Source organism: Arvicola amphibius, chromosome 1 (genome assembly GCF_903992535.2).
Source record: "Arvicola amphibius chromosome 1, mArvAmp1.2, whole genome shotgun sequence".
Classification (NCBI taxonomy): Eukaryota; Metazoa; Chordata; class Mammalia; order Rodentia; family Cricetidae; genus Arvicola; species Arvicola amphibius.
Genome location: NC_052047.1, coordinates 174,109,118 through 174,121,663, shown reverse-complemented (window position 1 = coordinate 174,121,663; position 12,546 = coordinate 174,109,118).

The following is a 12,546-nucleotide window of genomic DNA, read 5'->3' as shown; positions in this document are numbered from 1 at the left end:
TTAACTAGTTCTTACAACTTAACCCAGAATTCTTATCTATGTTTAGTCACATGACTTGGTACCTTTTCTCAGTGCAGCATTCCTCATCTTGCTTCCTCTGTATCTAGGTGGTGACTGTAAACTGAGCCTTTCCTCTTCCCAGAATTCTCCTAGTCTGGTTGCCCTGCCTATACTTCCTGCTTGGCTACTAGCCAATTGGCACTTTATTAAACCAATACAAGTGACAAATCTTTACAGAGTACAAGAGCATTATCCCACAGCAAAGTCCCAAGCGGTTAGCTCTGAAATCATATACATAAAGCAGTACTAAACAGACTTGGCAAATTTTATTCAGATATTTATTCATATATGTAACAATAATTCAAGAAAAAGAGGCCATGAATTTAAGAGTGGAAAGTGGACATGGAAGAGATTGGAGGAAGAAAGGGGGAAGGGGGAATGATGTAATTATATTTTAATCTCTAAATAATTGGAAAAAACAGGTTTAAGGCTGTCCTCAATTTTGCTATTAACCAAAGATGGCCTTAAATTAATGATCTCCCTACTGCTTCCTCCTGAGTACTGGGATATCACGTGTGTATGCTATAGTCTTGGTTACTTTTCAGTAACCATGACCAAGACAACTTTGAAGAAAGGATTTAGTGGGACTTACAGTTTCTGAGGATGAGTCCATGACTTTCATGGTAGGAAGCTTGGCAGCAGGCAGACACAACACTGGAGAGCTTACATCCTGGGATACAACCATGAGGTAGACAGAGATAACTGGAAATGACATAAGCTTTTGAAGCCTCAAAACCCACCATTAGTAGCATCCCTCCTCCAACAAGGCCACACCCACTCCAGCTCCATCAACTGGGAGCTAAACACTCAAATATAGGAGCCTACGGGAACCATTCTCATTCAAACCACCACAGCCACCATGCCCTGTTCATGTGGTGCTGAGTACAGAGCCCAAGGCTTGGCATGTGCCAGGCAAGTACTCTACCCACTGAGCTATATCTCCAGCCCCCCGGTTCATCATTTTGAAAGCAAAGAAATAATTGTTTCAGATTCCTAAACTAGAAAATATTTATCCAAAGAGTTTGTCTCTTGGCAGTGTTTAAATTGCATTCACCTGCTTGTTCTTGCAACATGAATAGCTACACAAGCACTGGCAGAGCTTTCTGGTTTATCACCAAATAAGGACCTGTTTCTCTGGCATGTGAGGATAGCTTGCCTTTTAGCAATAAATGGGAAAACTAAAAAACTAAAATGCCTGCATGTAGCTGGTGCCACTTCCTTTGAAAGCATGAAAAGGAAAAATAAAATGTAGTTTCTGATATAAAATAATGGGGAAATGATTTATTGCATGATACTGCTCCACATTTAATGAATATTTGTCTTTATTTTTTTTTCTTTCAAGTACCTAAAAAGTCATTCAGTTGTCTTTATTACTTTGTTTTAAACAGATATATGTCTGAAGTCATTGGGCAGAAAGTGCCCTGAACCTTTAAGAACAATGGCATGCCTATGACCTGTAAGGGAAGAAAAACTTGTAAAGAAAGAAATGGGGTACTTACATAATTATCACTGAAATGTTTCATAGCTCTTCATTCTAAGCATGCTATCCCCCTGCTTCTGTGACTTTTGGTAGATGCTGACAATGTGAGCATCCACCCCCTCGATACCTAGATCATTACCACTTCACTGTTTCAATCATTCTGAAGACCCCTACTGCATTGGAGTTTCCATTTGCCTCTTCCCCTTTAGAAAAAAAAAATAGCTAAGGAAATCCGTGTCCTAGTAGCTCCCGGAAGGATGCTATAGAAGACTGTAGGGCCAGGATGTCCACCATTACCCCCCTGAGACTATGGGAGTCAGCGATGCATCAAACAGTGCCGGGGGTGTATTTCTACCTCACAAGACCACACCATCACCAGTGTTATTTCCAAGGCAGGGCTTCTATTAGTCAAGCTAGCCAAAGATAGCTGCTGTGTTTTGAAAGGAGCATATTCTGGTGAGAAACGGCTTGAGCAGTGGGGTGACTTAATACTTGTTAGCTGATAAATATAGCCTTTGCCGGAATGAAACTTTATGATGCACGTTGAAAAGCTTAATTACTGAACTGTCTCTGTGCATCTTGCTCAGGCAGCCAGGATGACAAATCATAGCAGTAGAATCGCGTTTGCACCTTTGGCATTTCTGAAAGAGAAGGGTATGCCTAAAATCAGTGGGAAAGCAGTAATAATCCCAGACCAGATATTACTGAGCAGAAAAAAGACACTTCTTTGAGTCACCAAGCCTTCTGCACACAATGTCATCATACCCACCCCCCACCCCCACCTACCCACCGCTTTGTTAAGTGAAAAAGAGCAAGGCCAATTTCACCTTCTTCTGGCATTTCGTCCTTATGGAAGCATGTGGGTATATACCCTTCTGGTTTCCTCTCCCCCAACACCCCTTGAAATAATCAGGACAAAAATCCTTGGCCACTTTTAGCAAATAAAGAAACCAAGACCCAGAACTCTGCCAACCAAGGTCATCTAATGACATGCCCAGACAAGAACCCACTCTTCCCATGACCCGTTTCTATTACTGGCACCACTCGGCTTCCAGATGAGCATGATAATTACAGCTGGCTAAAACAGCCATTGGAGAACAGTCCACACCATGTGGTCTTCCTACTGCTGCTTCATTTCAGAGAGCTAACACTAATCCTGGTGAGATATGTATGGAAGTTTGATGTGCAATAAAATCTCCATAAGTACTGGCTAAGTGATTTATACGCCTCTCGTTTCCGGTTCCTTTGGCTGGCTTATCACCTTCTGGGGATGGGGGGTGGACTTCAGGGGTGCGTGCTGTGGAAATAGCTGCGTCGTAATGACACTGCATCCAGCAGTACTTGTTTCGCCTCTGACACATCTGAACCATATTTCTTTTTCTCCATTTGTCTCCCTTGCTGCTTCATTCTCTTCTCTTCTGCTTCTTCCATCTCTTCCTTTCCAGTTGTTTCTCCTACACTTAATTTCCATGCGTAAATCCACTCTCCTTGTGATCCACAGTATCTGCTCTTTCTTTTTTGTTTTTTGTTTTTTGGGGGGTTTTGGGGGTTTTTTTTGGTATATCAGGATTTTGTGGTGGTTGTTATTCCTGTTTCTAAAATTTTTAAATATTCAATGTTGCTTATTATTCCACAACTGTAGTTTCTGATTTCCAAATGCAAAAAAATAATTAATGCCAACTTTTAAAAACTGGCCGTAGCTTTCACTAATCTCAGTGCTAATAACCTCAAAAAAATTGTGTAAATTTTTTTACACTAGATTACTTTTCCTGTCTCATATGTGCAAAAGTGTACTTCCAGGTCTACAGTGGACGCTTGTGATACAGTAATAGTAATACAGTAAGTCTGGGGAAAGAAAACCCAGGGATAGGATTTGAGGCAAAAGCAAAGGTGCGTTCCATTAGGCAGTGTTCTGGTGCTATCTGAAACACCTGAGGCTGGATGCTTTCCACAGAAAAGCAATTTCTTCTGTCCACATCTCCAGAAGCTAGTTATCAGGTACAATGAGGCTTGGTGGTGTAAGGAATGGCAGTAATGTGAAAAAAAAGAAGACTCCAGGAGAGCTAGGAAGCCAGAGTGACCAGCCTTATCTCAGGCCCACACCTGGATCCATTCTTCCTGATCCTATGCTACACAGAAAATACTTTCAGACAAGCCTATAACATCCCCTGGAGGAAAATCTATGTTTTGATGATTGAAAGGATTTTGTTCCTCTTGTATGACCTTGAGGCAATTACAAACTCTCACTACACTCCTTTTCCCTCTGAAGACTGAGTCAATGGTACATACACAATGAAAGGGGGAAGGGGAGAGTCCAGCAGGTCCTTACTATGTCTGAAAGGCTATAAAGATCCCTTTCCTTGACATTCATCTAGAATGTCATAGAAGTGCATAGAAAAGCAGATGTTTAGGAGTTTGTACATAAATAGCAAACATTTTAGAAACTTTTATATTGCTCTGATAAAAACCCGTTAGATCAACTTCCAGAAGAAAGAGATTGTTTGGGCTAACAGTTCCAGAGGGTTAGAGACCACGATGGCAGGGTGGAGGCTTGGTGGCTGGAGATGGAAGCTGAGGGCTCTGCCTTGAACCACAAACAGAAAGCAGAGAGAGTGAACTGGGATTAGCATGTGGCTTTTGGAATTTATGGTTGTTTGAATGAGATGAAGCTCACAGGCTCATATTTGAATGTCTCATTCCCTGCTAGTGGACTGTTTAGAAAGGATTAGGAGGTGTGTCACGGGGGGTGGGCTTGGAGATTCCAAAAGCTCAAACCACTCCCAGGTTTGCTCTCTCTTTGCTTCCGTCTTGCAAGTCAAGTGCAAGCTCTCAGCTGTATTTCTCTAGCACCGTAACCCTACCGACCACCATGCCCCCCACCAGGATGATCATGGACTCATCCTCTGAAACTGTAAGCAAGCCCCAATCAAATGCTTTCTCATATAAGCTGCCTTGGTCCTGGTGTCTCTTCAGAGCAATAGAACAGTGACTAAGACAAAGTGTCATAACTGTCCCTCAGTGACACACTTCCTCCACACCTTCTAAATCTATCCAAACAACACCACTGAGTATTGGGTATTCAATTGTCCATGACTATGGGGCCATTGCATGCAAACCTGCAGCTTTAAACCATGGTATAATTCAGAAAGTTAGAAGTATTCTATCAGGTTACATCAAAGCCTTCGTGAGAGCTAAAGAGGTGGCTTAGTAGTTAAGAATACCAACTTCTCTAACAGAGGACCAGAGTTTGATTCTTAGCACTCATACTGGTGGTTCACAACCACCTTTAACTCCAGACCCCAGGGATCCAACGCCATCTTGTGGCCTCTGAGGGCACTGCACTCATGCACAGAACCACATCTATATATATGCACATACAAACATATATAATATATATACACAAATAATTTTTAAATAATAAAATTAAATTGAAAGAGAACTTTCGTGAAACAGAATGATAGTCTACCTGAGAGAGCTAAGGCCGCCTTCTCTTATCCTTTTAGAGTCTGTAAGTTGACAGCCCAGCTGGAAGGTGTCAACACAGTCCTCAGGAACGAATCAGGAAAGGTCAATCCCAGCAGGGATGATACAAAACAGGAGCCTTCTCTGCAACAAATCGTCTTTTTTCTTATCAATTGCATTCTGCTGAAGATTAGCTACTTAATTTTAGAAGCTCCAAAAACTAGGAGGGAGTTAGTTCCCATTCTTAAGATGCTTGGCTATGTACACAGATGCATTTACTGCCCTAGCCTCCATTCTTAAAGGCTTAATTTATGGTGGCTTCATGAGTCCACTACTTCCTAGATCTTGCACAATTTTTTATGTCTTATTGTTTCATATATAAAAAGCGGATACTAATTGTACCTGCTTTAGGATTGTTTGGGGTTATGATTTATGCGATAAAGTACTTAAAATTATGTCCTCTCTGTAGAAGACCCTCCAAAGTGTCAGCTGTTGTTAACACAATCATTAGTGAAATTGTGACTCAGGAAAAGAATCCCCCTTTTCCTTTACAGTAGCCATACCTAGCTAGGACTCAGCTAGGAGCCACTTGAGTATGTCTAGAACTCATTGGGGACTGTATTTAGGTAGCATTGTACGGCTAGCTTCTGAATGGTTTTTTGGTTTGTTTTTGTTTTTTTTTTTTTTTTGAAAAGGATACAGGAAGGGGAAAGAGTGGGAGACAAGCAAGAAAGGGAGAGAAAAGAAAGAAAGGAGGGAAGGAGGGGGAACAGGAAGGAGGGAGAAGGAAAAGGAAGGAGAGAGGTGAGAGGAGGGGGAGAGGAGGAAGGAAGAAAGCAAGCTATGGTACACTTTCTGTGTTGCTTGGCAACCTTGCAAGGCCTTGTTCTCCCACCTCACCTAGCCTCTCTACTGTAAGCTAATTTTCCTATGACCACCAACTCGCAAAAAAATGACACAGAGGCTTATTAATTATGAGATCTCAGCCTGTGTCTAGCCACTAGCTCTTATAACTTAAATTAACCCTTTTATATTAATCTGTGTTTTACCTCGTGGTTTTGTTTTGTTTTTTTTAACCTTTCTTCCATCTTGTTTTCTCTCCATGTTCTCTGGCATCTCTTCCTGGAAGTCCCACCTAACCTCTTTCTGCATAGCTAATGGCCATTGAGCTCTTTATTGACCCTATCAATGACATGTCTTCACACAGTGTAAAGGAATATTCCACAGCACCCTACTGTTGTGACAGCCCTCACATACACACTCGTTTGTCCGCTATTTATTTGTCAACAAAGCTATAAAATCCACAAAAGCAGTGCTCAGCTGCTTTCTTTTTTTTTTAAGGAGGTGCTCAGTTAATATCCCTGTATCCAGTGAGTGAATGAATTGGACTGAGTATCGCTTCCTCTTCTAATGTTTAAAGGCACCAAAGAAAGCATCGCTGTGACTAAATAACCCTACAGAACAAAAGCATGCCTACCGTAGCCTCCACAAATGACGACATTACTATAGCTACGTGGTCCTCACCATGTTCCTGTCCAAAGACAGTGACTGTCAAGAGGCCTGATGGGCTAATTTCCATCATTGTCACAGGAGGGAAAGCACAGCACTGCTCCACCCTTGAGAAAAAAACAAACATAGGCACTTCATGCCATCCCATGTTGCTTACTAGCTGAAGTTTTCTGCAGAAGAAGCAGGAAAACTGACCAGAAAAATGCACCTGGGTACAGGAAACTGCTGAGTTTGCTCTATGATCTACTTGAAAATCTGGGGTCATATGTTCTGATATTTATTTAAAATACTAATAAATGAGTTACCTAGAAAAAAGGTGGGTTTATGAATTTCAATTTATTTAGTAATTCTTAACTAGAAATTCCTATACTGTATCACCTATTACGTTAATATCTTTGGAGAATGATTGGTTCTTTTTTTCTGTTTTCTTTTTACTCCTTATGTGCTTAGACAGCATAATAAAAATCAAATGAATCTTTGCAAACATAGGAACCGGGACTCTTTTGGAATGTAGTACCCTCCATAGAAACATGGGGACTCTATCTGAATGCAGTAAGCTCCATAGAAACACATTTTGCCCCTTATGTTTTCCTTGGACTCTCCAGTGTCCAGAACAGCACATGACATAGGAAATGAATAGGTCAAAGACAGAAACATCAACAATTAGGAAACTACGCAGTGTTATGTAATTAAGTGAGGCAGCAAAGAAATGGAGAAATAACATTTGAATAATTTGACAAGAGGGTCTGGCAAGATGGTTCCATCAGTAAAGCACTTTTTCAGGCAAGGACAAGGGCTGAGTTCAATTCCCAGCACCAACATAAAAAAAAAAAAAGGAAGGTACCCCCTAATTAACCATCAAATACCAGGCAGTCAGTCCTAAAAACATATGTTTGTGGGCAACACTAAATGGACTCAGCAAGTTGTATTATCTATGTATTTGTGTGTGTGTGCATGTGAATATATGTATATGTTTGTATATATATATATATATATATATATATATATAGGGAGGGAGAGAGGGAAATATATAAAACTATATATTTAAATATATATTTATGTATATTTGCATGTAATTTATAGGCAAATAAATATTTTGATATATAAGTATATTTATTAAATACATGGTTATATATAAATATATAGGTGTTATACATATATTATATATATATAAAGGCCATGAATTTGATACTGAGAGGGAGTGGGGGATGGGGAAGGAGGTAGAAAGACAAGAAGGAGTGGTAAGTTCGTACATAAGAGTACACATAAATGAAATAAAAACAAAATACCTGTGGTCCTAACACTGAAGAGGCAAAAGCAGGAGCATGCCTGGGGCTTGCTGGTCAACCAGTCTAAACAATTGGTGACTCCAGGTTCCATAAAAAAAATAAGGTGAAGTGATTGAGGAAGAAACCTAACATTGCCCTCTGACATACACATACATGCATGCACAACCAGACACGTGCACACACACACACACACACACACATATCACACACAAACCCAAATACACACACGTACAAATGACAAGGTACAAATATTTTAAAATGAGTCTTGTAAATATATAAGCTCTACAAGACAAATATCACATCTGATACTTTAAATTATCTGAAATGCATCATTAATACTGTCTCACATTAGAATGATCAGTAAGTTTGTGTCGAATGACTAAATGATTGAAAATGGACACACTTCATTCTTAGAAGCTGTCCTTGGCACAGAATGCTCAAGACTGGCTTTGTCTGAATACTCAGTATGTGTGCCAGAGTGGTGGGAGAACAGGGGACCCTCCTTATAAAGTATACCAGCATGGCTCCTCGTGCCACATTCTGCCACTGAGATTCATCTAGTAAGTATACTTGCTACAGTGTTTTCAAAACACCTGGTGCAATTCTGAATCAACTGTTCCACTCCAGGCCTAAGCCTTGCCACCTCTGGAACTTAACCTCCCAGTCTAGCCTCAGCCTTTGGAGTATTGGGGCTACAGGCATGTGCCCCGGTGCCCAGTACTGAGATGCAGAAACAGGTGCTCAGGGCATACCACAACCTTCTTTCCAAGCCAAAATGCTGGCTGTGTGATTCAGGCTCCTCACACCCAATCGAAACCACATGTAACTCATGTGTGACTCACATGCGAGATTCCAGTTGCTGCAAATCAAAAAGAAACAGGAGAGGGCGAATAAACCCACATGAGGCAAACTGAATCCTCCTAAGCACTTGGGGAACCCAAGAGCCTCCTGAGCGGCACAGCACAGACATGTTCCTGGGTTTCCTTGTATGCTAGCACAGAAGTTTTCTGTCACCAAGAAGAGAAATCCAGAGGCTGGTTCAGCATCAATGATCCCCTGGGTCTTTGAGGGCAATTGCAGGTGAGTCATAACTGGATACATAGAGAGGCGCTCTCCAGGCAAAAGACAGTCGGCATTTATCCCTGTCTCACAGCAAAAAAGAGTGGCTCGTGGGAAACTAAAAACGGAATTCATCAAACTAAAAACCGTCCTTACTAAAGAGATTTCGTCCCTGACTCCAGTCTCGGACGTACCACCTGTGAACCCCATGCAGGACTCTGCTCACTAGAGAACAGAGCTAGATTGTCCCAGCTGGACTCAATGTTTTCACGGCCCTGAAAGCCTATTCCACTGCAAGTCAAATCACTCAAATGCTTAACTATGTGCAGTTGTGCAAAGATGCCCTCCGTCAAAGCTGGGCTGCTATACCACATGCCGAAGATAAATAAGAGGAAATGATTGTGACCACGGCCTCATGGTGACGCACAACCTCTAGTGGCCCCTCACAACCTCATAGTGACCCCACATGACCTTATAGTGACTCCCCCCCAGATCAGTCCTTGCTAGATCTCAACATGTCACACAGACCACTAGCCCCCTCCTCCCAAAAGCACTTTATTCATCCACAGCACAGAAGCCATCACAGGCATAGAATCTGGTTCTGCAGGGGACAGAGGGAAGAAATCTCCAAGAAATGTCTTGTTCTGTCCTCCAGAGCTGGGATCTGTGCACTGTGTTTTTAAATGCAAGAACTTCTTCCGCACACAATCATCCAGAAAAGTTCTTCCCATTCACTCGGTAGGTTGGATTGTGTATTTCCTGTCCACTGTTGGGATATCAGCATCTGGAAAATGTGTTCTCCCTCCAACAAGCAATGAATAAGCTAGATTTAAATACACAGCCTTCCCCCTCCATTAAATTCCCATTACGGGCTCAACTCGGTAACCGCTGTGGCATCCTTGAGCTGAGTTTCCCAGAATGCCGAGGAGAGGCAGCTTCCGTTGCTCACTGAGGGCAGCGTGAGTTCCTTTCACAGAACAGTGTCGCAGCCGTCAAAAGTCAGGCCTGTAGGACAGCTCAGTGGTAAGGACACTTGCTGCCACACCGCATGGCCTGATTTCCATCCCAGGGACCCACATGGTAAAAGGAGAGACTACTTCCCACAGATTGTTGTTTGACGAACTCACACACTCAGACACACACACACACACACACACACACACACACACCTACTCACCCAAGAAAGGAACTTAAAACAGACCAAACTAATACTTGTACCAAGTCCACCTTGGTGAACTATGTAGATTTTAGTGGCGTTCCCAACAGGAGTATGGCTGAGGGTGACTTACAGAGACAGAAGCAGCTGCATCACTGAAGGGCCCACCGCACCAGCCGTGATGACTCATGGGAACTACAACCCTGGAGGGTCTCTGCAGGCCTTGCTGACAGCTTCATAGCTATGAGAACTCTCTGCAGCTAGGGATGATTTGAGTCTTCTTCCCCATCTGCTGCTTCACTGAAGCTGGGGAGGGGCCTTCAAGAATTGTGCATATTTCAGCTTTTCCATGAGCCCCACCCCCTGCCCTGCCCCTTCCTGCTGGACAGAAAGTTTCAAATTGGCTGAAACTTCAACACAAGGTAGCATCTTGGGTCCTTTCCCCTCTCAAACAGGTGCTATCTCTCCCTCGAACTAAATGGCCTAAAAAATTTGAAGATATGTTTACAAATTATTCTTAAAAACATCTCTGCTTGGGCTGGAGAGATGGCTCAGTGGTTAAGAGCATTGCCTGTTCTTCCAAAGGTCCTGAGTTCAATTCCCGGCAACTACATGGTGGCTCACAACCATCTGTAAATGCGGTCTGGTGTCATCTTCCGGCCTTCAGACATGCACACAGACAGAATATTGTATACATAATTAATAAATAAACATTTAAAAAATCTCTGCTTTGTAGGGCTTATTTGGAAATATAAAGAGTTCGAGTGAGGTAAGCAGACATTAAACTTTACTGTAGACAAAAAAATCTTTATTCAAATAAATCTCTCAATGAAAAATTTGTCATATATAGGGACGATTCTTCTTAATGAAGTAACACTCCACATGGACCTTCTGAGGGCCCGTTAAGCCATGAATAAAGGGACTTCCCAGGTGCTGCTTCGCAAGTCTGTGACCCTGGTACAGGTGGCCCTCAGACATTCATGACTTCTGTCCTCAGCTCATTGTGGGACAGGCATTCAAATGATGTATCAGTCTCTTGTAAATCCAGAGCCTCCTGTTGTTGCTCCCTAGAAGTGTGCTGCAGGCCAGGCCCCACCTTGACAATGGGTGTGCCTCATCATCTAGATCGAAATGATGTCACTGTCACTTTGTGTTTCTGCCAATGCATCACATAAGCATTGGGAAAAAAACCTGAGATTAGGGAGGAGGAACTAATAAAGTAAATTCCATATACCATGCCCAATTTACATATAAACAATCTAGCCTTAGGAATCCCACTGTAACTATCCTTGATTTTGAAGTGTCTGTCCCTATGAACTATGAACTCTTGGTGAATGCCAGACTAGGGTCTTGTACATGAAAGCATTTTATTCAATCTCTTCATTATCAAATACTTTTTAAGGTGACCAAATAAGTCAGAAATATTTTATTTTGTATTGCATCCTCTCCCTAAAGGGCTACAGCTACCTACATTTCAATGATCTTTTATTATGAATTCCAATACCTCACTGGTTTGTTTGTGTAAACAGTGATTTAGCTCACTGTTTTAATGCCAACTGCCTTTCTCTTCACAGATTCTGTCTGAGTCCCCTTCCTTCCTCTCGTTACCCTCATTTCCTGTGGTTAAGGGTGGGACGAGGCATAAGCTCTAGACTAAAGTTAATCAGTGCTTCCAAAATTCTTGGTCATGACAACGAAGTCATCAAGAAAATACTCATGAAAGAAGCTTGTGCTTCCAGGTATGGAGCTCAAGACTTTCTGAGAGCTTCCCACTCCTCTTGAACAAAAGACCTGAGGGTAGGATTTACAAGAGCTTGGCCATCACAGAAGCAAAGCTGAAGTTGCTTGAGAGCCCACTGAAAGATCATAAATAAAGTCAACACAGCACAAAGTAAGGGCAAGAGATGGGGACTCACTGAGATCCGATCAAGCAAGTTCTGGCTCCTGACCAGGCAATTCTAGCTGAATTGATCAGTAAGTTCTTATTTGGATTAAGTGAGCCTGACCCAGTTTGTAACCCTCATTCTAGTGAGAGAGATGCATAATAGAGATGAGCTATGTCATCAACCCCTATGCTCTCCAGCTCACCCCCTTAGACAATATGGCTATGTCTAGTCAGTTTCAATTCCCTTTTTAACTCAGTCAGGATGCCGCATCTCTGACAGTGGGGAAACGTGTGGGAGCTTTCTTCTTACCACGATGGCTGGACGGAACTCCCTCCCCTGACACAGAATGGACACAGGCAGAGACGCTAGGCAACCTGAAAAGTATGGGACTATTCGGCACAACAAAGTACAGTCCCACCCACAATGCCAGTAGTGGCCCCGCTGAGAAGCCCTTGGAGTGTGATGGTTGACATCGAAACCCAGTCCAGAACTGGTTTCAGGTAGCAGTTAGTGTCTTTTGGCTAGAAGGATGAAAAGGAAGTTCAGAAGTTTAGGGCAAGTATACATAATAGAAGACAGTTTGCCTCCTGATGCCCTTCTGACCACCATCAACCATTCACGGAAGGTTTCTTCTTCTTAGTAACT